Consider the following 12,889-nt stretch of genomic DNA (forward strand, 5'->3'; position numbering starts at 1 on the left):
CTTCCCCTCTCCCCCCACGTGGCAAGGCGGTACTTGGGGGGTAGGGAGCCCCCTCTCCCCGCCCGGCCTGTGGGGCAGGCAATGCAGCTCCCTCAGCAGCGCAGTCAGGCCTGCAGGTTGGCTTAGTAACCAGACAGCCGAGACCTGCCAGGGCCCCAGCACGGGGCGGGCTGGGAGAGGGAGAGGAGGGGGGAGCCGAGCCCAGCCAGCCTGTCTGAGCGGCTGCTCCGCTGCGAGCGGGGCGTGTGCGGAGGCAGGAGGGAGGGAGGGACCGAGAGGCCGGCGGGGCGGGGGGGCGCTTCTCCGCCGCTCGTGACAATGGTTGCAGCGCTGGAGCCCCACTAGGCTCGCCTCGCAGGAGCAGCAGCCCGGGCGGTGCGCGGAGCGGGCGCCGGCGGAGGTGTCCCGGGGCTGCGGGGCTTGGCCGCAGGGTCTCTGAGCCGGGGAGGGGCGGGGAGGCGAGCGTGTGGCGTTCTCTGCTATCTCCGTGCAGGGCAGGAGCGGCGGTGCCTGGGCTGGAGGAGATGCTGCTGCTCCCCTTTGCCTCCCTCCCCGGGCTCTTCTGCAGACTCCAGCCACAGCTAGCACCACTGCGCGGGGCGGGTGAAGGCTCAGACTGCTCATCTCCATCACCCCCCTGCATGTCGGGATTGGGTCTCTAGACCGGCTGGTAAGTCTGCTTGGGGTTTGTTTTGGGTTTGATGTCCCCCGTTGTACCCAATCGCGTTGTTATTAGAGAGGAACTCCAGCTGCGAAGTTTGGATCTGGATCTTGAACTTTCCCGGACTTAAGGAGAGTGTTTGTTCATGTGTTTTCCTCGGGGTCCCCCTCTCCAGTTATTATAATGACTCTTAATTATTGATGCATGGTGCCTTGATGATGTGTAGACCTGTGCCATGTAGCAGGACTTTACTTTTTATGTCTCCAGTTCTGGTTTTAGGGGGATGTTATGGTTTAGATAGATAGGCTTGCTGCTCCTGGGTGGGGGGGAACAGACTAATTGGCAGACAGCGCTCTGGAGAAACCCAGCAAACTGGCTGGGTGCAAGTGGGTGGTTTGTGAAGTAGTGAGAGACTTCCAGGGTTGCCTCCTGAGGAAGATCCAGGGTTTGGCTATGTGGGAGGGCGATAGAGAATATTTACAAGCTATTCTGCTGTAAGGAACTTTATTCATTTTTCTTTAGTTTCACCAGGATTTTCAGGGTGTGTGCCTGTGTGCGTGGGCTTGTTTGTTTTGAATGAGGCTCCTTTTTGGTGTTAGTCAGTCTGGCTGCACATTCTTAAGTTTGTGAATGAAAACTCCAGCAAAGAAAGAACTTATTGTGGATAGGAAAACTCAGTGAATATTAGTCACTCCAGTTGTCTATGTGCAAGACTACATAGCAGGCCCCTGTCTGTTTCTAATTTCTTAAATGATTGTGGAAATTCTATGTCGCATGAGAAGAATGCTGGGAGGAGGGAGCCTAACACCACATGAGGCAAGTGGTTTTATTATTATTGCTGTTTTTCCATTACTTCCTGTCCAAAGACCTCTGGATTAAACTAGACTTCAGTGTTCTCAAAACAGTAAATGGACATAGCTGGAGAAGAGGAATTGCTGTGTATTTGCAATAAGAGCTGAACAACTGAAGGGTTTATTTTAAGGTACTAAACATCAAAAACATCTTATTTAAGAGAAGATTCTTGCTTCAACTCTATCCACATTTTTGAGGGGTGATGGATAGAAATCAAAAGTAAATCTAATGGCCTGTGATGAGAAATAGTGTAGGTTTCATTGGCTTTTTATCTCTATACGATCAACACCTCAGCAAACCACAGGATAATCTCTCTCATATTGTAGACTGTGTCGTTCTCAAACAATAAAGGCAATGACTTCATAGAGAGCCGTCAGGCGCTTCTCTGTACCCCACCTGTGTATTGGGGAACCGGTTTTTTGTAGGCGGGCTCCAAATTAAATGTAGGGCACGAAGACTGGGAATATAAAGCTGACTGCAGATTATCTATGTCTAGGCACCTTCTTAGGGTATACATTCCGAAAAGTAAATATCAAAGTCCTTCATTATCAGACTAGCCAGGATGGTAACAATGATGAGTTCCCAAATCCCTGAAATGGTATGTATTGTGATTGTACAGTATAACTGAGTCAATGCCATACAGTTATGCCAAACTTTCTGCTGGTGTTGGAATGTTATGAGGAAAAGCTGTCATTGAATACATGAGTTCTTGAAATTTAAAGATTACAGTTAATATCATAAGATCTGATCGTACAAGGTCCAAGGTGGGGCTAAGCTCCCCCAATTTCATGCTCAGCACCACGTCAGGATCAGGCCTGTCGTTTTATTCCCTCTCTGTACAAACCTGTGGGTTGGAAAACAATGGATATGTGTAAGGAGGCTTCTGTAAGAAGCAGGAGCTGGAACTGAGAAATAAGCAGGCTAGAAATAAACACCAAATCTTAGTTAGGAGAGCAGTTTAAACGGTAATTTCTTATATATCAGTGGTTCAAGCTTTTTTCATTTGCAGACCCCTAAACAATTTGAAATGGAGGTGTGGACCCCTTTGGAAATCTTAGACATACTCAGCAGACCCCCAGGGGTCTGGAGACCCCAGGTTGAAAACCATAAGAACAACTGATGGGAGACAAACTGATGCTGCTTTTACAGTGATTTGTTTGGTAGTTCAGTTGCAACACAGTGTGTTGTCACTTCATGTCTACCCATCTATTTATCTTTTATGTAAGGCTTTTGTATTTTATCCTGCCTGCTTCTTTTCTCTGCCACATGTGCAGTTTTTCTGCAAATGTTGTTTACAAATCAGAATGTCTTAAAATAAGATGAGTGACAGTAAAAGACAAATGATCTTAAAAGTAGGGTTTGGGGTTTTGGTTTTGCTGTTTTGAAGATGCACAATTCTGTTTACACTGGTGAAAGAAGTATAATAAACATTTTTCAGACAGTGTTGTCTCATTTTTTTGGTTATGTGCTAAACAAGCATTCCTGGTACAAATGAGTGTATTCATGTTTGGTTTTTTTAATAATGCCCAAATGGATGCTAAACACATTGTAAACACAAATGAGATTGGTACCTTCCCCAGCTAGTTTGCAGTCTGAGGCCCAGATGCTGCAAAGGCTTAAGCATGTGCTTTCCTTTACATACTTGGAAGTACTCCATTGACTTCAGCAAGATTATTCTCAATATATAAACTTAAGCATGTGTACATGCCTAAGTCTCTGATCCTACGAGCAGCTCTGTTGACTTTAGAGGGGCTCTATATGATTACACAACTCAGCTTGCAGGATTGAGGCCTAAAAATATCAGAATACAGAAAAATGAATAGAAGAAAACTTTGTGTGACACATCCTCATAGGGAAATAGGGTGATGTTATTTAAAGAGTTATAGACAAAATCTGAGTTTTGAGGAGACATTTAAAGGGTGCAGGAGATTGTGAGGAGTACAGGATCAAGAAGGACATTCCAGGTGTCTGGAGTGGCATGGAAGAAGAACAGTGGTACTTGTGGAAGAAGGGAGCAGTGTGTATTAAGTAGGTGAAAGTGGTGCAGAGCACAGATTTTAAGGGGGGGGAGATCACTAATATCGGGGCGGAAGGGAGGAAAAAACTGAAGGGAGCCTTGAAAGTGGGGACAAAGACTTACAGTGAAGTGGAACCAGTGAAGTGGGCTTATAAAAAGAGAGTGTGGAATGGCCAGAACTTGAGGGCAGCATTAATTTAGCATTTTCGAATTTCCATACTCTGGAAGAGATAGTGAGGTAGGTGACAGGAAAGCCAGGGTAAGGAGAAGGGTCACACAGACAAGGTGAGAGGTTATGAAGGCATGATTTTGGCAGTCCTGATGGAAAGGAAGAGAGAGATTTTGAAGATACTGCTTTTTTCCGTCACAACAGGACTTAGCAACCACCTGAATTTGGGGTAAAGATAACCAGTGAACGGTTCCAAGTGCCTTGTTGATAAGAGTCTATTTTAAAGAGCACTACAAAGCAGATCTGAAACTGGTTGCAGTTCTGAGATAACAAATCAGCACAGGTTTTTTTTTCTCCACAATTGAGTACATTGATGAGTAATAAAAATGAGGATTTATTCAGTACTATAAATCTTTAAAGTGCCTTCCAAATCTTGGCTAGCAAGCCCTAACCTCACACCACTCCTGTGAGCGAGGTAAGTAAGTAGTCTCATTTTTGTCTATCTGTGCAGGATCTTATACGGAACCCATTTTCATAGCATAAGTACCTTGGGTAAAGAGACATTTAAGGCTTTTTTTAATTGCTGGGGCTTCTGGGCAACACAGTAAGTTAAAGAATTTTGAGATATGTTTATTATAGTAGTGCCCAGAGGCTCTAGTCAGGCTTGGAGTCCTCTTTTGCTAGGAACTCTACAATCTTAAAGGCCCTATGCTGAAGAGTTTACAATATGGCTGTCCCTTTTCCATTCTTGTGAACACACAGCCATGTATGCAACCATCTCATTTCCAACTTCATTTGGTCTCCATACTTGTGCAGGGCTCTGCCCTCAGAGGTTCCAGCTGCAGGAACAGACCTTTGAGCTTGATCAAAAGCCTGCTGAAGTTAATCAGAAGACCTTCATTGACTTAAATAAAATTCAGATCAGGCCCTTAGAAAGCAAGATTTGCTTTTGAGTAGATTTTAGCATATCCATCTCACAAGAGATCCAATCCTGATACCAGTGGCACATCTTCCATTGATTTCACTGTGAACTGGATCAAACTGAAGAAAAGCTAAATACTGGCCTGACTACCATGTCTTAGGTATTCTGCTTGGAACTGAAAGGAAAGTGCTATTTCGGGTGTGGATCTGACAGAAGGGTTTTGTCAATATATTCCATAGAACATTTTGAATGCATAACTCTCTCTCTTCTATACACAACTCTGCCTGTCTTTTAGTTTATTGAAAACTGGCTATTTGAATTTTACTATCTCAAAAGAAGAGGTGACAATCAGTCAATGAAACAAGGAAAGTCTCAATGTATTGTACAACTGTAGGTTGTCATTTTCCATGGGACAAGTGAAGTTGGAAAACTATGTATGTCATAATAAGTTAATGTGTTAACCACTGTTAGCCACTAATTAACATTGCACATCTGTAAGGAAGAGTGGAATTTCTTACAGAAGAGTGTCTCACCTTCACCTCCTCCTAAAGTAAATAGAGAGAAGCTAGCACTTAGAGATGGGGAGGCAGAAAAGGAACCAGTATGTCTGTATTTATGTTGCCTAGTCTTCTGCCTAACCTACAACAGTTATGTCGACGGTGAGGATGCAGGTGTAGTCTTGGTGCATCAATGTCTCTTAGAATGCTTTCAGATTTGGCAAATGAGCAGGTTTCTGCTCAAGGGCAGTGATATGCTTTGTAAATTTGTAAGCCACTTTTCATAATAGATCTCTGTCCTAGTTAGCATAAAAAACTGCACACCTAATATCTTGGAGGTGAGAACATTTTGGTTCTCAAACTTTTGTTTGCTTCTCCATGTGTGTATTTCAGTAAACGTAATGTATCAGTCCAACATGACATAGAAATGTGTGTTTTAAATGACTCTTGACATACTTAGTAAAGTTGTTTGTGGCTGTGTTGTAGCCATGTTGGTCCCAGGATATTAGAGAGACAAGGTGGGTGAAAGCTTGTCTCTTTCACCAGCAGATTTTGGTCCAATAAAATATATTACCTTGTCTCTGTACTTATTAGAGGACAAGATATGAAAATAGAACTGTACTTGGTGACTTTTTAAAGGGAAAAGCTAGTGAGGACACTCTGTATTTAAATAATATGCACTATAATTCTCGGGATGAATGTTATTTATTTGTATTACAATACTGTACTTTCTAGAGGGCCCCACTGATCCAGGCACTGTTGGACTAGGCATTGAACAAGCATACATCAAAAGAAGTTGCCTGTCCCAAAGAGCTTACGATCTAAGTAGACACCTCAGATAATGGATAGAAGAAAGGAAGGAGTAATATCTCCATTTCTTGTATGGGGAAACTGAGGCACAGATATAAAGGGAAACTGAGGCACAGATATGAAGAGACTTTCCCAAGGCCATGTTCAATGTTCAGAGTTCCAGTTCAGTCTGTTAATCACAAGACCACACTGCTGATAAAACTATTATTTTTTCTTGCAAAAACTCAGAATAACATCTCTCTCAAGTTCTATGTACTCATGCCTTCATAGGAAGAAGAGCATGTTACAATTTTGAATTGAGCAGGAATTTTCAGAACTCTGAATCAATGGCTTTCCAGATTAGGGACATGAGTCTAGGAAAGAGTATTACTCTCTTGCCTTGGGGCAAGTAGAGGGAAACTTCTTACTGAACCGGATTTTTTTTTAAAGAAATAATTTGAAATAGTTTTAGGTGGACTGCTGACATTATCTTCTAAAACTGGATTATTGTATTTAATGTTGATACCTGTTTCCAGGAATACCTGTGGAGAGGCATCTCAGAAGTGGCATATCTAAACTTGTCCAGTATTGTCTAAAAAATGTCTTGAACTGAAAGACTGCCTGGGCGGCTACTCTGCCTGTGCACAATTAGATGATTTGTAGACATGCTGTAAACTTGAAATTGATGCTACAACTTTAATAGGAAACACACCTGTTTTCTCTCCTTTCTTTCCCAGTGCTGTGAAAGTATGAGTAGGGCGTATGTGGGCTCATTTTCAATCCAACAATGAAGATCTGGCACCTTTTTTTTTTTAAGTGGAGAACACCCCTCCACTCACTTGGTGTAAATCATCTCCCAAATATAAGTCGAGCTATACATAATCCTTAGTTCTGCAACTCAGAACTTTAAATATATCCCTGAGAAGTACAACTATTGTCTCATGCTCTCACAACACTCAAGGAATCTTTCGTTGCATCTTGTTAAAGCTAATGGGAGATCACGCTGTAAATTCTCTGCATGTTCAAGGAAGAAAGAGGTCTTCAGACCTGTACAAGTGTGAGGAACTAGGGTTTCCAAGCAACTGCCAATTCAGAGGTAAAAGTTCACATTGGATAACCTAGCAGAAACATCATGTTCACGTATTTTTTTCCCCATATAATGGAAGGGTAACTCTAAAAGCAGCCCTAAGTTTTTAAGAGTCTGGTATTTGACTGTGACCTTAACTCTGCCTCCTGTTTTTCACAAGCAGTTTTGCAGGTACAGTTGATGTCCTCTAGATGTGGAACAGACAGATTGCACAAACACATTAAGTACTAGGAATCCGTCTAAAACAGTGGTTCTCAAACTTTTGTATTGGTGACCTCCTTCACGCAGCAAGCCTCTGAGTGTGACTCCCCACACACAATAAATTAAATACAATTTTTCATATTTAACACTATTATAAATGCTGGAGGTGAAGCAGGGCTTGGGGGTGGAAGATGACAGCTCATAACCCTCCATTTAATAACCCTTCGGGGTCCCAACCCCCAGTTTCAGAACCCCTGGTCTGAAACTATGGATTCTGAAAATCAGTTCCTAAATGTCCTTTTAAAAAGTTAGAATCCTAACAGTAACACAATTTTTGTTTTATTTAAGCTTGCCTTTGTTGACCCTTTGGTATTAGTATATTCTTCTCAGCTTTAATGTTGAAAACCAAGGTTGTACACAAACTGGTCTGCAGTAGAATAAAAATTAATATTACCCCCTTGTTAAAAGGCATGAGATACAATACATTAAAAGTTTCATGCCCGTTCTACACTCTTCCCTCTGTTCCTTATCTGAATTATGCTCTTGGATTGGGGAGTCCATAAAATCCTGTTTAGAAAAGAACCAGCAGTTGAGGATAAGGCTTTCTAAGTTATTACTGTGTGCGGACAGAAAATGGCTTATCTCATTATCACGAAGATTATAGATACTCTAATTTGCAACTCTTTGCTCAATGGGTCCGGTTCCCAATGATTAACTTTATACTCAATCCAGCTGAGGGTTTTTCCCCTTTAATATTAATCTCTTCTCTGAACTGGATTTATATGCTGGTCAGGTACTACTGTTTTTCTACCATTTTTCATATAAATATGAGTGACTGATTTATGTAGAGAGTATAAAAATGTATAAACGTGCAGTGATCCCTGTACTAACACTTTAATGAGGTCAGAGAGGAGAATGAATGTCGATGAGTAATTAAGATAGACATTTACCAAAAAACAGATTAGTCAGAAACTGTGCTTCAATTTATTGCTGAAATGTGGTAAACTGCAGCATTCATAATAACTAAACTCTTTTTGTTCAGTGTTAATTTTATTGTAACATAGAGCTTTTATTGTTTTGTTAAATTTATTTATAAATTTTAAATAATTTTTTCCTCAAATATAAGTGAAAATGAATGTAAAGCGTTTTGCTTTTAGCCTTGATAGAATTAAATAGTTGACACTGAATTATTTCAGTTGAAGCTTCTGTTCCTAATGGCAAGGTGATGAACTGTTTTAGTTATTCTATGATGTAAGCTTCATGCTTGTATGTGTTACAGAAGGGCTTCATGGAAAAATTTAGATTTTGATATAATTTTATGTATTCGACAGCTCTAAAGTGAAACAAAATTAGTATTTCATTTCTAAGGATCATCAAAATATAAACTGGATATGCATTGTACATTAATGATGGACATTTGTTACTTGTTCTCACCATCTGTCAGTCTCAACCATTTATTATGACTTTACTATGACTATGAATTTCAGTGATCACAGTAGTAGAAATTGAAACTTTTATGATTTGTGTGACATTTTGTCAGTAGCACGTTTGGTTCTTTCAAAGCTATAACATGCAGTACTGTTGCTTGAATTGTAGTCTGGATTATTTTTTTTAGCAGGGATTTTTTAGAACAGTCTAATAATCCATCCATCAGTTTAATAAAACTTACTCACGTAATTGCAACTCAAAGTTCAGTAAACAGTGTTTATAACCAATATTTTACACTACGGAGTCTCTTTTTTCTCATCATGTTATTTAGCGTTTTAATGGGGGAAATGGACAGTTTGTGTCATAGCATATTTGCTGTGTTACTAATAAATTGATAATCCTTCTTTATACTTGATTTGCTATTGTTACGCATAAAATATGGGCTCGCTTTTTAACATCTTAGCAAAGGGCTCGATCCTGCACCATAGAATTGTATGGAACCAGGAGCAGACCCAAAATGACACTGGAGCTCCTTTCCACTGTACCCTTGGAGACAGTGTTGTATATGGGAGGAAGTTTTGTAGACCATTAGAATTAAATTAGTTGAGTGAAGCACAGTTACCCCACATCCCAGAGTCAGTCCTGGCTAGAAGTCTCAGGCTAGGAACTCTTCATATTGTAAAATAGTCGGACTGCGATATTATGTTAAGGCTGTGCCGATGACATGTTTAATCCACCATGGCAGAAAGCCTTCTCCAACTGAATAATAGTAAATACAGTTATATGAATTCTCCTCCTCTTCTTCCCTTCCCCGTTCACATTGCTGAAGTGTTAATGTCAAAGACTAGTTGGAAATATTTTGTTTTGAGAGAGAGTCTCAGTAGAATTTTCCACGTTACTGCTAGCTCAGGAGTTGTGCAGTTATATGTGTACAGCGGGGAAATATAGAGTAGCTTAATCACAGAGTATATGTGAGGTTCCAAAAACAACAAACTGCACAAGATAAATTCTTCTTTTCCACTCAATTTTTGACATTGTCTTTGGTTATCAGTTTTCATTCAAACCTCTTGAATACTTCAGATATAACTGATTTTTAATACTTTTTGTTGTCATTTTGAAATTATTTTGCTTGCATCTTTGTTTTCAAAATAGTGGTTTGAATTATTTTTATTAACTTAATTACTGAGAAATTAAGGACTACACATAATGAAGTAGTATTTTAGCCTGAAACTACAGTCAAAAATACTTATTTAAATAAGAAAGAAATGTCTGTGTACTGGCTGCTACTGAATATCTATAAATGTAGTTGGGGTTTAAAATAAGGACACAGCTACTAGAACTCCCCTGAAATGCATTGGAAATTGTTTTGTCTGGATTTTCTTTTGTAGGAAGGGAGTGGGACTATTAACATTCTATTTTAAAAATGGGCTGAGTTGGCATGTATGATGGGCTGCCTTTGGAGCCTTATCTAATATCTGTTGAAATCCAATGAGAGTCAGTTGGTTAAGGCTGTAGTGTAGACAGGGACTTGGATATTTTTGAATTACTGATATTAATTTTTCCTAGGTTAGACAAGGCCTAGAATAAGCTTGATTTCTCAGGCTAAGAAAGGCTTCATATGATTTATCGAGTGTATCACCATCTGGAGGAATGGTTTGATTTTCTGGTATTCTTTGTGTTGTGTTGGTGTTTCGAGTAAATTTTCAATAGTGAAATTGTGTTGAATTTATGTTCTTAGGACTGTGTAATGTTTTTCTCCCTTTCAGATAGTGAACTATTTAACATACGAAATTTAAGACAGTCTGTTTGGGAGTCCATGATGATGATTCACCTGATAACTAATGTTGGAAACCATAGGTACTGTGACTTCCGTTGAGGAAACATTGTGACGTTAACACTTTAATATCTTATTTGGAAACCATTAGCTTACTTAAACAGATTTCTTCTGATGTACAAGCTCTGGTGCTATTTATCTTGCATCTCTACATGTTTAAGAAATAGACAGCTTAATACCTTAAACCTTCAAATTTTATACTACTACACCTCTTCCGCAATATAACGCCACCTGATATAACACGAATCCGGATATAATGCGGTGAAGCAGTGCTCCGGGAGGGCGGGGCTGCGCGCTCCGGCTGATCAAATAAAGTTTGATATAATGCAGTTTCATCTATAACATGGTAAGATTTTTTGGCTCCCGAGAGCAGCATTATATCAAGGTAGAGGGGTATATGCTACATTTCTTACCCTAGTGTGGTCAGTCATTAAAATCCCTTGATTGACTCTAGCAATGAATGTAAAGATTATCTGATTATAAAAAGCTGGTAGTAGGGAGAACTGAAAAGTTCGTTTAATCAGCTATAGATACTCATTATCATTTAACGAGCAATTTTGTAGTTAAGTTATCACATGTATAAAACAGTCAAATCAGCCTGTAAGGCTTAGCATTTGGGTTTAGTGAAATAGTTGTGCATAACACTCTTATATTAAATTAAAATATTTTTGACTGTATAGCGGTATCTGATAGGTGTATGAAACATGTTGCAGTATCTCCCTTAGGAGCGCCATCATTACATTCTCCTCGTTGGTGTGACAAAGTGTTTTAGGGGGGAATTATTTCATTTGTACAACAATGTTTGCATCCTTCTATCAGAAAATCACTCTACCTCTCTTCCTATAGTTTCCCTTGTTCCTCATATCTCTGGCATTACCAGTCTTCTATCATTTGAAAGAGGCGCCATGCTCTACTGATTTTAAGACTATGGCTCTTAAAGGTGAATGGCAAAGAAAAAAGTTGAGTTTGTGCTTTTTTGTTCCTTTATAATACATAAAAAAGCCTGCATAAAAAGATGCTTGTTTTTTAACGTTAGAATAGCAAGTCCTTTCTAGCTTGGAGGACTTTATGGTGACTAGAGAACTGGAGAGATGATGACATCACAAGGATTAAGAGTGGAAGCTGAGCAACAGAGAGGAAGGTTGTTAATTACTGCCTACATTTTTTTTAGTTTCAGTGACTGACTCGTGTTTTGGAGAGAAGTCTTTATAAAGACTCAGAACCCTCACCCCCTCCACTTAAGGTGTGGAAGATAATATATATTGTCTTTAAGTTCCAAAATCAGGCAAAAAAATCAAGGAGATATCCTAAAATGAAAAAAGGCAGAAATCTTTCTTGACATTTTCTCTTTCAAAGAATCAACAAGAACAACAAAAAGGCCCAACTTTAAAAGCAAATAGATATTCTAGCCCCACATTCTTATTACCCACTAGGGTCTGAATAAGGAACCACAGGTAGATCTGGCCTCCATTTTCTATCCACCAGGTATAAACGAATCCAAAACAGACTTTTGTCCTTTAAGGAACGCCTCATTTATTGATAACAGAAAATAAAATGAGTAAACCTTATTCTTAGAAACAGTCTCTAGTTCCATCTGTACTCCTTCCACCTAGTACAAGCCTCTGGTGCCTTCTTTTCAAACCCTTCTTCTCCACTTCAAGCCCCTTGCCTTCTTGGTACACCTATTCTCCCCCTTCTGGCCTGGGAAACAGTCTTTCTCTCTCCAGGTTATCTTTCAGTTACAAGTCTCTCCCCTTCAGAGGAATTTTATTCTTCTTCTTCTGGACTGCTCAGGCAGCCTTCTTATAGGGCTAAGGTGCTCCAGATACCTCGAGCGCCCAGTTGGTCTCAGCTGGTCATCAGAGGAGTGTCAGGGGCAAGCCAGGCCCAGATTCATCTTGAAGGGCCAGTTGCTCCATGACACAAACCTTTTACAGTTTGCCTTTCGAATGTGTGTCTGTCCATACAATACAGTGTATCCATTTTCCACTGGGACAGCCTCTAAGCATTTTTGTTAGCTTCCAGTTCCAAAACAAAGGTCTTTACAATAAAATAGTAAGGAGCTGATTTAAAACATGGTTTATTCAATTTCCTCACTTCAAACAGGGATTGATTAAAGGATGGGGCAGTGCTCTGCTTCATTGCTGTCATGATGCAGACAAGTCACAATGGTTGTACTTGAGGAGTGAGGGACACAGAATAATCTTTGTAGATGAGAGACACTTCCACAGAGCTAAAGCTATGCAACTGAGCCACTAAAGCAGACAGGATTTGCCCTTCCAGGCTGCATTACTTTTGTTCTTTTATCATCCTTCCTGTCATGGACTCCTTTCAACCACCCTTCACTCTCCCCCACCCTGAGAAGAAGGAGAAAATGCAGGAAAGGTAAGCAATGGTGAGAGTAGATTTATATGTCCCATGCCTCCAAACTT

The 12,889-nt window shown here is 40.2% G+C and overlaps 1 protein-coding gene across 9 annotated transcripts in view; it reads left to right on the forward strand.

Moving 5' to 3' along the window:
- The first annotated feature begins 410 nt into the window (after nucleotides 1–410).
- The window catches only part of PTPN13 (protein tyrosine phosphatase non-receptor type 13), a 183,184-nt gene continuing 170,705 nt past the window's right edge, over nucleotides 411–12,889 (forward strand). For all 9 annotated transcript variants that reach the window (XM_050946769.1, XM_050946772.1, XM_050946774.1 and 6 more), the window contains exon 1: nucleotides 411–670. The gene's annotated coding sequence lies outside the window, so the exon portion shown is untranslated. The remainder of the gene's footprint in view (nucleotides 671–12,889) is intronic.

Source organism: Gopherus flavomarginatus, chromosome 3 (assembly GCF_025201925.1).
Source record: "Gopherus flavomarginatus isolate rGopFla2 chromosome 3, rGopFla2.mat.asm, whole genome shotgun sequence".
Taxonomy (NCBI): domain Eukaryota; kingdom Metazoa; phylum Chordata; order Testudines; family Testudinidae; genus Gopherus; species Gopherus flavomarginatus.